Consider the following 15,150-nt stretch of genomic DNA (forward strand, 5'->3'; position numbering starts at 1 on the left):
TGATTATTATATTACGTGTATACTAAAATCAGTCACGAAAATTAGTCATCAGTATAAGATATACGTTAAAATATAATTATACATTAAAAATAAATTAAATCACACATGTATATATTTATAATCAAATATATTAATAACTAATTTCAGTAACTAATTTTAGAGTACGAAGGATATTTTTAATTTTTTTAATATATATTTTTCATATAATTATTTTAAAACCAATTAACTATTCAGAGTACTTGTTTAAAATATCAGTATATATTATAAGAACGTGGAGTCCTAATTTATTTTGAAAATAACAAAAAATAAAAAATTTAAAACTCTTATATTTAAAAATTAAAAAGATAATTAGGAGAATAAATTAAGATTCTTAATCACTTTTCATATTATAAAATTCTGACATCGAAAACCTATTACTGTTTTAAAAACACAAAATCTAAATAAAAGTGTATAAATTCAAGATTAAACTGATGAGCCTTTTTAATCAGAAAACGCAGCTATGTTACCTCTAATAATAGCTAATTTACACATGTTAATTATGTATTCAACGTACTATTAATAAAGATTTTGTTTTTATTTGTTATTTTCTTTATTTTTTTAAAGAAGAAAAAGTCACATGTATGCAAGATGAGTATTTTAATAATAAGAAGTAGGTTCTTGGAATGGGGTTGTTCCTCGAATAATGTGAGTATGTGGATGTGTCCCTATTCAATGGCTTCATTAGTGTGCCACTATGTGCTCAGCCACTGCACATCCATCTCCCAATTCTCTTCTTTTTTTTCTTCTCTCCAATTATTGCTTCTTCTCTCTCATTTTTATATTTTATATTACTCATCAACTCTCCATGCAACTTGCTCTACCACATCAAGCTTCTTTGACCAATCTAATTAGTTTATGCATCTACCTTAGTCTTTAATGAAGAATCAATATATATATATATATATATATATATATATATATATATATATTTGGATCATTGATGAATTTTGTATAAATAATTAAAATTAATGTAATTTTCATGTGAATAATATTACATCGATAACAACTAGAAAAGAAAAATAATATAGATACATACATATTTACTCTTCTTACTACACTTGTATATACCACATTTCTTTTTTCTTAGATTATTTTTGCAGTTTTTGATGCAGAATTTTTATTAACGAATACATATGTACTGTACATACATTAATATATATAGAGCATACTAATTAACGATGAAAAGAGGTCAAACACTCACATGGATTTTGTTAAAAAAATTGCTGGAGGGACAATAAAAAGTTAATTTAGAATAGTTTAAAGTTTTTTTTATATTCTTTAATTACTGTTAAAATAATTGAATAATTTTAAAGGTAATAAATGTGTACTTATAAATATTATATATACAAAATTATAAATATTATATTAAATAGGTTTAATTATTCTGTTAATCTCTATAATTTTATTAAATTTGTAATTAGATTTTTATATTTTTTTTCTTTCAATTGGGTGCTTACATTATTTTTATTTTATAATTAGGTGTCCTTTCTAGTGTAAAAAATATTAGAGTTAATTAAATTTTTTTATAAATTAAAAAGATTTATAATTAAAAATCTAACTAGCTCTTTGACCACATGTGTTTTAAAAAAAATATCTTTTTAATATTTTTTACATAAAAATGACTTAATTACAAAAGTAAAAACAATATAGAAATTTAATTAAAAATTTAGTAAAACAATAAAAATTAATAGAGTAATTAAACCTATTAAATAAGATAATTTTCAATTATTATTTCCTTAATATTAAGGTTTTGTTAATAAGTAGTATTTTAACGTTTTTGTTTCTAACAACTTTTAATTGGTTAAGAGATTTTATGTGTTATGATTAAAAAATTTCGTGTTAAAATTAAAAATTTTTTTATGTTAAAGTTAAAAAGTTTTGATATTATTTTTTTGATAAATTTTATAGAATTTAAAATTATTGTTTCTCTTTTCTTTATCATCTTTTTTTCCTTCTTCATCTTCTATTCTTGTTTTATCCTCTTAATAAAAAATTAGTATGACGGTTAAAAAAATTCAATGTCAAAATTAAAAAATATCGTGTCACGATTAAAAGATTGTAGTGTTATTTTTTAATAAAATTTGAACAATTTAAAATTCTCCCTCTCTCTCCTCTTCTTCGATCTTTATTACTATTGTCATTTTATTTATCTTTTCCTTATTCTTTTACCTTCTTATAATTATTCTTATTTCATCCTAAATCAAAATAAAAAATATGAAAAAATCAAATAATTTTTTTTTGCATTAACACCATGAGAAAGAGGAGGAGGAGAAGACAAAATAAAAATACAACAATAACAATAGCAATAAAAGAACGACGATAAAGAGGAAACGCGCGAAAAAAAGGAATAAAAAGAAGAAATACGTGATTCACGTATACATCGTATGAATAATTTTTTATGAGTTTAAGCCAATTTAATTGGATTTAGTTAATAAAAACATTTGGATTCTAACAGAATCGTTTCTAAAATAGTTAAATTTATGATTTTTTTTTGAATTTCGTTAAAATATAGGTAAATTTATGAATATTTGCATCATCAATTGATTGCAATTATTACAAGTATTGCTCTACATTTTGTCCGATTATTTGAGTTCTTACGTTAAGTATGGCTCACCCAACAATAGTAATTTCTTATTATTATGACCTGGCTAAGAACGAAATTTTATATAGGGAATTATTATTTTTCTTTTTTTTGGGGTTCAGGGAATTAAACTGCTACCAACACGCACTAACTAAAATAATTAAACAACTAACTAAACTGATAGCGCCACAATCATTATAATGAGCACGAGTCTAATTAATCTAATACACTAAGTAATTTAAGAGTAATTAATTATCATAAGCTTCTTAGCTATTGTCAAGTACTTCTGTACGAGTAATTATTCTCACGTGTTATCTACATGCTAATATTCTAGATTTCTGTTCTTAATTAAAAGAGATGCAAGATTAGTTAACTACTAATTAATTTTATATTGAGAAGAGTATTCTTTATTTTATTTATTTTTTGACCATGATTTTTTTTAACATTTTCTCATTGTTTTGTACTCATCAGTAGATCAGAGTGCATGCATTAACTTCTTGGGAGAACAAAATAAAGTGAACAAAAAATTATTTGTCCTTTAAATTTTTAATATTCCCTTATTTGAATAGTGCTTGTTGTTAACAGCATGGAACAAATAATGGTGTTGCCAAGATCAAACACAAAACCCCAACATAACATCATTAAATATTCTTTAGTGCCAAATAGATTGTCACGCTCATTTTGTTTTCACCTGTTCATTTTATTCTTCCAAAGTGTAAAAGATTTAAATTTAAATACATAAACTAACCCATCTGAATATTATATTAAACATTTTGTAATATTTTGTTTAATTTTATATATAATGATTTTGATGATTATATTGTACATAAAAAAGTTCTATACTACTATTTAGTTAAATTTTTGTGTTTATATTATTATATATTTTGAAATAATATATATATATATATATATATATATATATATATATATATCATTAAATCAAATATTTAATTTTAACCAGTATAATACATTAACATATAATTGAATATTTGTATAAAATTAAAGCACATATAAAATTTATAAGAATTTTAGGAGATTAACCTTTTGTTATATTTATCTTAAATTTAAACCACTATGAACTAATTCTTTATTTGTTACCAAAAATACCGCCTCTAGCATTTTTAAAAGTTAAATCCAGTAGTACACTTATTATTGAGTCATATCTGCTATATGCTAATATGGAAAGAATGAAAACAAAACAACAATGATTAATATATATTTAAGAGAAAATGCCAAGCCACCACTACCAGAAACAATTAATTATAAAGTATACTAATAAAATAAAGACATTCTTAAACAAGTACTTTGAATTATTATAGCCCACACACCATATATAATTATATATAAAAAAATATAAAATAATGTAAGTATTAAGTGGCATGATTTTTATTTTGGTTTTAGCAATGCATTATTTATATTATTATTATTATTATTAGAAAAACTCTTTAAATCAGTAATTTTTAATATCTTTCCATATTTTACTAATATAAATATTAAATTGTCTTTAACAAATAAATTTTATTAATTTATATATACAAATTCTAAAAAATATGAATACAAACTATATTAATTTATGTGTATAAATTCTGATAAATATAAATGTAAATTATATATATTTTTATTTATGTATAAAATTTTTGTAAATATGAATATAAATTATTATTAATTAAATATTAAAAAAAATATTTACTAATCATATAATATATTATTATTATTATTATTATTAAAAAAAATTTTACTCATTTTCTCTCAAAGATGTTAAAATAATACTCTCGTCCTCTTTATTTGTAAAATATACACTCTTCTTTAATCATAAAATACAAAATTTTTGATAAAGATTATTTTTGTAAAATATACTTTATGTTTTTTAAAAAAAGAACAAAATTAATGTTAATTAACACAAAATTTTAAATAAATTAAAAAAAAGATATTTTAAAAATTTTAAATGAATTTAAAAAAAAAAGATTTTTTAAAGATTTCAATTATTATTATGGTGTCCTTTGGTGGCACTGTGGGGATGGGGCAGGTGTTGAAAGAGAAAGTGACTCCATCTTCATATGAGAACAAATAAATAAAAACACATACGACGCTTGAATAGAAAAAGAAAAAGGGGGAAAGAAAACAAACTTTGAATATTTAAAAATAAAATAAAATTATGATGAATATAATTGGTGTTGGCACACCAGCTACCACCAAATAATTTTTCCTAAAATGGAAAGATTCTTTTTTTCAAATGATGCTTTGGGAAAAAGTCAGCCAATGTGATTTGGGGTTTCAACTCTCAAGTTTGAGTCCTCATTTGAGTTACAAGTCTTTGAGTTTTGTGTGAACCTACAACTCATCACTCATCATGTGCGAGCGTGCAAATCCAGCCAGACAAGGATCTCATTATGTGAATATAAAACTACTTTGGAACAAATTAAAGAAAAAAAAAAGAAAGAAAATTGTTGAAAAATTAAATATGATTCCCCAAAGTCTAATTGCTTCCTTGCAAATGAACCCTAAATAATTCAGTTCCTTCTAGTCGTCCTTATTATCATATCAAATAATAGCCAGATAAGAGTTGGGTTAATTAATAAAGATGTATTTGATTTGTATGTTTATTTTCAATATTTTTTATTTTTTATTTTTTTATATTATAAAAAATAAAAAAATACTGAAAATAAAGCAAAAAATAAAAACATAAATCTAACTCGCCAAATTTTTTTTTCAAGTATAGAAAGGCCTATTGGTGTTGATGTTGATATTAGATAATAAATTTATCAGCATATAAAATTCAACTCAACAATTCTATAGCAACTTAATTTAAAAATTTTCTATAATTTTTATAGCCAATATATTTTCAACCATTAAGTGCCACTATAATCTGTCATATTTTCACTTTATTATGTTTTCAATTAATCTGCAATCTCTGTCTTGTTCAAAAAATTTCCTATTTTCTTTTAAAGTATTGCTTTCAATTATACTTGCAAATAGATACCTAATTGTCTAATTATTATAAGAGTTTAAATTTGATGTAGTGACAGTGTAAAATATTTTACACAATAATTATATAATTATATCTGCTTTTTTATGACCATTTACATAGTCAATGAAAATAATAGTTATTTTTTATAATGTGTCGTTACATAATTAGATACACGTGTAAATTAAAGTTGCTTTATACTAATAATACATTAAAATTAAATTTTTATTATAAATTAAATGATTTGTGTAAACTTCAGAATAAGTAACCTTATTAATTCTATTGCATAAAGATTAAACTTAAATAGATATAATAATAACTGAACTTCTAGGGCAACAACAAGCAAAGCAAAGAATTCAAAATTAAACAGAAATATTTGATAACAAAAAAAATCAAAATTTATTTTATTTAGTATTAATTAATTATTACTTGTTATTTTTTTTTGTCTTCCTAATTAAAATCCTTTCAATTTTGAATGAGTAATTGCATATATAGCAAAAAATATTATTCAGAAAGAGCTAGAAAGATGAGAATACAAAAAACAATACAACATATATATAATGAAAAAGAAAAGAGTGAAGACATTTGAACTAGTCTTATTTAGTCACATCTATCTTCACCTTTTAACACTCCATTAAAACCTTGTTATATTAGCCTTGGTGGTTCCTTTGTTTTTGGCATCTCTATCTATATAATTTTCTTCATAACTATTGTAGTATTCTCATCAACACTTGGGAAGATCACTTGGAGGTGGTAACAAAGATTCATTTGGTCCTTTTCCATTATCCACAACAAATGCCATTTTCAGTCCCCATGTTGTATGTATTTCCAAATGGCAATGCATAAACCAGACACCTAAAATGAAAAAAAAAAAAAGAAAAAATCATGTATTGTTTAGAAAAAGGTAGTTGTTATCCAAATAAATCATTATATATTTTTTTTAATTTAATTTTGACATATGATAAAATCTTTTATATATACAACTATTTAATCGTATAATATCATTTAAATATCAATATTATTTTCTATTGTTTTTCAATTTAATTTTGATATAAAATCTTTCATATATTCATGTAATCATATAATATCATTTAAATATCACTATTCAACTCTAATATATTAGCAAATTTGTAATTATATTATTTGTATGACTTATGAGACTCTTTTACATTAACATAAAAAAAAAAGTAGGTTGAAATTATTTTTGTTGTTCTTATAATAAAATATGTAAATTTTCGTTGTTGTTTCTGTATTTTGTTTTTAAACCTAGAAAATTTACGAAATTTGATTTTAGTCCTACTATTTGTTTATTACGTTAAATGTTAACGTGACAAATTAAATACTAACGAGCCATGTATTTTGTCACACGCTAGTGTTTAATGAAACAACCTAATGGCTAAAACTAAAGTTTAAAATATTACATTTTATATCCATCAAGTGATCAAAACTAGAGTGTTTGAGAATTAACAATTTTAATCATAAAATAATGTAAACTAATTTTGCATTCATTAAAAATGGAATAATTTAACAAAATTATCGAAAATAGATAATTTATTAGATAGTTTTGTCAAACACTTTGTATAATTTTATCCAAAATCTCAAAATTTGATGGTATCAAATTAATTTATATTTTTCATAGTTAAAATTATTAGCACTTTAATTTTTCAAGGTAAAATATAGTAGTTTATTTCGAAGCAGAAATTTACATGTAGTTTTTTTTGTGCGAAACCGATGATTAAAAATTGTTAGACGAGAATTTAGTTAAGGTGAAAATTCAGGTACAGTTGACTTCACGTGAAGTTGATAGCTGAGAGTCGTTAGATGAAAATTTAGTCAAATACTCAAATCAATTAAATCATCTAACGGCTCTCAATTATCAATTTCACGTGAAGTCGATTGCACTTAAATTTTCACCTTTAGTTAAATATATTAAATCGTCTAATAATTTTCGATTATTAATTTCACATCAAAATAACTGTAAGTGAATTTTCATTTTATTACGTAATAGTTCCTATTATATTTTACCTGGATTATCAGCTCTGAACCTTATGGCAACTCAGCCTCCAAAGGGAACACCAACCGTGTTTCTCTCCACAGGATCCACAAGATTAAACTTCTGAGTATCTTTATTAGGGTTGAAATTCCCTTTTCCCTTTCCAACCACAAAGAAATTGAATCCATGGAGATGAATTGGATGATTCTCAGGTGTTATCATCCCAGTATCTTGCAACACTAACTGAATCGTAGAGTTGTAACCAACCCTATAAACTCTGGTCCCTTTTGTGGTTCTCAAATTCGTTACTTGTGACCCTGTGAAGTTAAACAGTGCTGGAGGATTTGCTGGAAAATCATCTGTGAAAACTCCTTTGATGTTGAAGAACTTTGCTTGAAGAAGAGAAATCTTTGGCATCACGAAAGTCACGTTGTTGATGTCTGCTACCAATCTGGTTCCGTTTACGCAGGTGGCGCAAGGTGCGATGCCGAGGCCGACGGTGAACAACAGGTTATGGTCAATCTTTAAAGGGACTCTCGCCGGATATTCTTTAGAGTTTAAGCTTCTTAGAGATTCTGTAAAAGCGGTGGAAACCGCCGTGGCATTTGTCGGAGGTAAGGAAGTCAGTGTTGTGACGGTTGAGGCAAGGGTACCTATACAAATTATTAGAGATATAATTATTTGTAGGTGGAAACTCAGGTGCAGTCGACTTCACGTAAAGTTGATAGTCGACTTCATCTAACAGCTTTCAGCTATCAACTTCACGTAAAGTCAACTGCACGGCTGCACCTGAATTTCCACCTTATTCGTACGAATGATAACAATGTTAAAAATTTAAAAAGGACAGGAATTTTGTTAGGGTAATTATGATTATAGATTTAGTTGGATGGATTGATTAATTTCAAGTGAGAATTATAATTGTTAATTTATGATTTTGAGGAACAAGAAGGACTATTGAGCACCAACAACTAGCTATTTTGGATTATTAATATCTAACGTAATCGTAAGAGAAAGTTAAGATATAATAATTTATGTTATATATTCTTTATAAATTTGTATATAAATTCTACATAATATGAATATAAATTATAATGGTTCAAACTTCAAAGTGTATACATGTAGAGAGAAGTTGATAAAATGATTAGTTTAGTGTAATAGTCCACTATTGACTGAAACTTACAAATTATTAATGTGTATATGTGCATGCATGTGAGTAAAATACTTGATAGAAAATATCAAAAGTTTAGTATATATATTGATTAATGAAAATTTAAAACTAAAATACCTTGGTAATGTAACGTGGCAGTGGCGGTTCTGTTGTCAACGGGGATGGGGGCGTCCATAAAAGGAGAGGCTGCAAGTAAGAAATTGCCGATTTTGTGGTTGGCTTTTAGAAGAACATTTGTGGTCTGACTGGGTGCTATGACAATAGTGTTTGTGTTGAATGGTTTTATGTATGTGGCATCAACCTCAACCACTGTGAATTTGTGCCCTGCTACTTTGAAGAAGAGCTCTTCATTAAGCGCACCATTTATGATTCTTAGCAAATAGTTCTCTCCTGCTTTCACTTTCACTGTTAACCCTGCTGCCCAACAAATAAATGAGCCTCAGACATAGCCTTTACATTTTACTGAGTTATCTTATTCCCATATGAAACATATTTTAAATATCCTATTTATTGATATTTTTTTGATATGTATATTTTTTATGTCAAACAATATTTTAATAAAAAATATTTTTTTCGAGTACGTTTGGCCAAATTTAAATTCTATTGGTGTTAGCATGTTTAACTTTATTTTAAAGGAAAAGTATGAGGAGTTAGTGGAATATTTGTACAATGTGTATAATGGAGGTTTATAGAATATTAAAGATATAATCATTAGTGTTATTTTTTCTCATTAGCTGAAACTTTTGGGATGAATGGTATCATGACATGGTATTAGAGACTTAAATCCGAAAGGTCAAGAGTTCGATCCTTGGTAAATCCCAAAATCAGTTTAAGCTTCTAATACTTGGATGATTATTCTACATAGTATGGAGGATGTTCATTTCGTAACTCAATAGTTCATTGTTTTCCTAGCGGGATCCTATTTTAAATATATATTATTGAAAGTAATTTTAAAATAATATTAATTATTAAAAAAATATTTTAAATATTTTATATAATTAAACAAAACATTAAAAATAATTAAAAAATTAATTTATATTTTGATATCAAATAAATATCAAAATATCTTATATTTCATATATATATTATGTCTCTATGTTTAATAAAAATTTAAAATTTGTGTGTCCTGTATTATGTCGTATCTCGTATCCATATCAGTATTCGTATATTATATTTATGTTATAATCCTAATACAATTTTTTTTATTTTAATTTTGATATATTCACAATAAAAATGTAAATATTTTATATAATTATTTAATTATATCTATTATTTTTAAATGACTATTTATATAATTAATATAAAAAATAATTATTTTTATTAAAATATTATTATATAATTGAATATATATATAAAATAGTGCATTAAAATTAAATTTAATTATTATACTGCTATAGTTATTTTAAGTCACATTAACTTGGTCTAGGCCATGGTACTTGGTTTTCATTACCTTTTGAAGAACAACCTTGGATAGGTCCTACGTGGCCATTGATTGTATGTGCATCAGAAACATTTGGTGCTAATCCTGATTTCAAAGCTTCATTTATGATAGCCTCTGTATCTCCACCATTCACCTAAACAAATAAAGTATTTCGGTAAACTATAAAAACTCATTCTCTATTCTATTTAATTTGACTAGCCTATATGTTCAAAGGAAAATTTTGATTTTGATTTTATTTTCTCTCATTCTTGACCATACAACCAGAGAAAATGTAATACTTAGATATAATAATTAAAAGTTTAATTACTTTATAAATCCTTATAATCCATTTTTAATTAAGTTGCTATAATTTAAACATTTATAATACAAAAACTTACACTATATAATAATTTTTAATCAGATCGTTATAATTTAATATATTTTTAATTTAATCCCTAAAATTTAATTTTTTTTAATCAAAACTCTATAATTAAAGTACCATATATTGAGAAAAAATTGACATGGTATAGGAATTTGATTAGAAATGTTTAAATTATATGATTGAAAACTTTTGTATAATAATATAAAGACTCGAATACAAGATTTCAAATTATAAAGATAAAAAAATCTAAATATTAATTAAACCTTATAAAATATTCAAAAGGATAAAGTATATTTTTTATTTTTGAATTTTGTCAAAAATTTAAAAATATTTCTAAATTTTATTTTATTTTAATTTTGTTCTTAAAATTTTTAATTTATATCAAATATATCCCTGACAACTAAATTTTTAAAAAATTTAGGACTAATCCAGCAATAATGTATAACAACTATATCTGATTCACTTGTATTAAAGGTTGTTCTTGTGAAATTGTTATTAAATTAATTTTAAATTTTTTAAAAAATTATCTGTTAAAAGTATATTTAATACAAATAAAAATTTTTTAGGACAAAACTAAAATAAAATAAAAGTTAAAAATATTTTTAAAATTTCTAACAAACTTTAAAACAACAAATATACCTTATTCTGCTATTAAACTTACTCAATATGATAACTTGTTCCCTATTAGGTTTGGGAAATGGGTAAGGAACTCCAAGCTTGGGCAAGATAACAAGGGCACCATGAACAGTGGCCCTAAGCCATAGGATATGTGCATGCCACCAAAGTGTGCCTCTCTGGCCTGTGAGTGTGAAGTTATAAACATAGGCTTGGCCCGGTTCAATTGGGCATTGAGTGATGTATGCTGGCCCATCAGCCCAACCTGTTCGCAGTTGTTTCACCCCATGCCTGTCCAATTTTCATTTATCAATTTTTTTTACTTTTAATTTTGTCCTTTTTTTTTATTTTTGTTTCTAATATTAATTTGTTTTTTTAGGTAGCGTTTATTTTGAGATACTGAAATTGAAAAATTGAAACTCAGTATTATATTTATTGGTTTAGAGACTGATATTAAAATTTTTGTCTCTATTTTAATCTCTATCTCTTAGTTTCTATTTCTCAATCTCAGTTTTTTTGTCTCTGTTTCTCTACCAAACACTACTTTAAATACTAACTAGTATGTTAAATATTGCCATAAATTTTTATATCAATAAGTCCCTTCAACATTTAACAAAAGAGTACAACTAAAGAACTAACTGTTTATCAAATCAATGTCAGTTAACAGTTATTTTTTTAAAATTTTATTTTTAACTCATATTAATATTTAAATGAATATTTTATAATAAAAAAATATCCAAAATTCTACTAAAAAGAATATTCAAAAATGAAATAGAATATTCAAAATTAGTGGTGATTTTGTTGAAAGCCATGAGAGAGATGAATAATATGAATCTGAAATTGAAATGAGATCTTAATAAGTATGGATAAAAAAATATTAGTAAAAAAAAAGTTATTTAAAAAAATTAATAATAAAAAAATAGTACCCTGTACTTTTTCTTAACAAAATAAATTTTATTAACCGAAAAAAAAAATTTAAGATTAAAATCACAAAAAATACAAAATCAACAATTACATATTTTATCAAAATCAAAATCTTATTTAATCCTTGTTAAATAAAAAAAACTAGAATAAAAAAGTAGTAGAAAAAAGAAGGATATTATTTAGAATGATAAAAAAAAAACACTATAACACTAATTAGTACTTACCAATGGATGCTAAGATTGTATTTGACATGGTTGACCACCTTAACAAGAACAGTGTCATCTTCCCTGGCATATATGGTGGGACCTGGGAACTTTCCGTTTACAGTCACAATAGGCTTTGTTGAGCACAACTTTGTAGCATTCTTCATAACCACCTATTACACATTTCATTAACCAATTAATTAATCAAAAATGATAGGGAGCCAGCTGTTTTTAGTAATTTTGATTATTATTTATTCAATATAAATATTAAATTATTTTTAATAAATAAATATTATTAATTTATGCATATAAATTTTTAAAAATATAAGTGTAAATTGTATTAATTCATGTATACAGATTTTAATAAATATAAATTTAAATAATATTTTTTTATATACAAATATCTGTAAATATTGGTATAAATCATTGCTAATTAAATATTAACCTAAAATAATAATATTTACTGGTCAATTAATTAGTGTTAATTAATTTCCATCATATAGGAATATGAGGAGTTATTTCTTCAAAAATAATAACAAAAATGTATAACTAACTAACTAACTGCAGCATGCATGTACCAAAATTTTTAAGTTCTGTTACGGCCTGGCTCAGGATTCGTTCGGGTCGACCCGGTCCAAGCTCCATCCGGCCCGGTTACGCGCCCTCCAACCGACTCGGACACGCGTCCTGTACGGCTCACATGCGGCTGCAGGACAACGTCCTTGAGAATATGGGCCTGTCCCCATGAGGGGCCCACTACTGACATATATATAAAGGGAAGATTGGCTCTTCCCCCGAGGTACGTCACCTTTCCGTATCATTTTCTCCCGCCTGCATACTAGCTGACTAGAGCGTCGGAGTGTCTTTGCAGGTGGCACCCCCCTCATCCTCTCTCCAGGACAAGTGCTCGGCTACTCGGCAAACCCGTAATCAGTGCGATCAAAGCTAAGGCGTCCTCACTCCTTCACCTGCACACCCGATCTGTCCGGAACCCGACAACCGAACAAGTTCCTTGCCTTGCTCAACAATTTCACCATCACTTGGCTGTTTAATTTCGTCAAGGCACACATGTTTTTGGTAAGGCCCAATGTATATATATATGCAACATGCCCAATTGAACAAATTGTATGTTTGATTAATTAACCAAAATATTATATACATAAAACATTATAACAGTGAATCATTTTTCACCCCTTTGGAATCAAATGTTATATATTCCTATCTAACTATGTACTTTCCTATTTTCAACTTTGTGTTTTATTGAAGCTATAAAACAACTGAATTAAGAAAAGAAGTTATGATTAAGCAAAAGGAAGCTTACCGCCCCTAAAGAAGTTATATCTTATATCACTACTTTTTGTTGATGTATTTAGAAACAGGGGCTATCATTGATGGGTCAAGACTCTCAAGGGATATGCATTTAAAGCCTTAATTTATTTTTTTAATTATTCTTTTAATATTTAAATAGATAAAAATTTAAATACATATTACTTTTTGAAAACATAAAAAATAACAAAATTTAAAACTTTTTTATTTAGAAATTAAGAGAATAAATTAAGATTCTTTATCACTTTTTATATTTAAAATATAATATAAAATGATAGATATATAATTCAATGATTGACATAGGAAAAAAAAAATGCTTAAGACATTGACATGGATAATTACTAGTATGATAATGGGAAGTTGAGTAATAAAAGGATTTATTAGTTTGTTATTTTTTATAAACAAGAAAAGTATTTGTTACAATGACAGCGGTCAAATCTTTTTACCCATAATGTGTGTATATATATATTTGCATGCATACAAAAAAATTATTATTAGATTAATTACTAAAGTGGTAATAATAATAATTGAAAGAGTAAAATGACAAATAAATTTTTGGTAATTTATATTTTGGACAAACTAATCTTTAAAAAAAAAGTGATAACAAAATCTTTTTGAATAGAAAATGCAGACACAATATCTTTAAATTAGTCCCTATAATTAGGATAAAAATTTTTAATTCGAACTAACTTATCTACATTTATTATCCTAAAAGACATCGTTAATACTTTTTTTTTGAAGACTAATTTATTCGAAATATAAATCTTCAATAATTTGTTTCTCACTTTATTCTAAATCAAAACTAAAATCTATTCAAATAAGTGGAAATGCAATGCAGCTACCTACATTGAACTTGTAGTGGTGGACCATGGCTTCCACTGATGATAGTGGAAGCATGCAAATCGCTAGAAGTAGCATGGTTCGAATTCCGAATGCCACCGCCGCCGCCGTCGCCCCCCTTTTGAGAGTAATAATAATCTACAAGTACTTTAGATTCCAAATTCTTTGGTAGCTATGTATATTTTGATATGTTCTTCCCTAGAATATAATGCAATGCAAGACTAAAACATGAAGGACAACCTTATATAAAGGTGTACACATATTCATACACATTGCTACAATGTCCTTTTAATTAGTTGGTTGAAGGAATACTTAAGAGGTAAGTTGTATATACATTGTAAAGTATAAATTAATCCAAAACAACAAAACCCAAAAGATGAGGACCATAAAATTTCTGTTATATTTTTTACTTGTGTATCACATAAAGTAGTTATATCCATCAAACTAGGACACTTTTTGAAGCTAAGCTAGTTGTATATGTGTGTATGTGTTTTGGGGTTATGATATGTGTCTATTTTCTTTTTCTTTGGTCCACCTTCATATATGGTAAAGTACAACGATCTTCAAGCCACCAATATACGATATTATCCATTATTATATTGGTGAAATAATTAATGTATATGTATATTGAAGGACTAAAATATTTTGTAGCAAAAAAAAATATTAATAAAAAAAACCAGAACTTATTTTATTT

The 15,150-nt window shown here is 25.4% G+C and overlaps 1 long non-coding RNA gene and 1 pseudogene across 1 annotated transcript; one reads left to right on the top strand and one right to left on the bottom strand.

Moving 5' to 3' along the window:
- Positions 1-6,054: 6,054 nt before the first annotated feature.
- LOC112702404 (laccase-4-like) lies at positions 6,055-14,566 on the bottom strand (annotated as a pseudogene).
- LOC140174454 (uncharacterized) lies at positions 8,051-9,327 on the top strand. The gene is made up of 2 exons (XR_011863657.1): positions 8,051-8,192; positions 8,885-9,327. It is a non-coding gene; the product is annotated as an uncharacterized lncRNA (long non-coding RNA).
- Positions 14,567-15,150: the final 584 nt, after the last annotated feature.

Source organism: Arachis hypogaea, chromosome 7, assembly GCF_003086295.3.
Source record: "Arachis hypogaea cultivar Tifrunner chromosome 7, arahy.Tifrunner.gnm2.J5K5, whole genome shotgun sequence".
Classification (NCBI taxonomy): domain Eukaryota; kingdom Viridiplantae; phylum Streptophyta; class Magnoliopsida; order Fabales; family Fabaceae; genus Arachis; species Arachis hypogaea.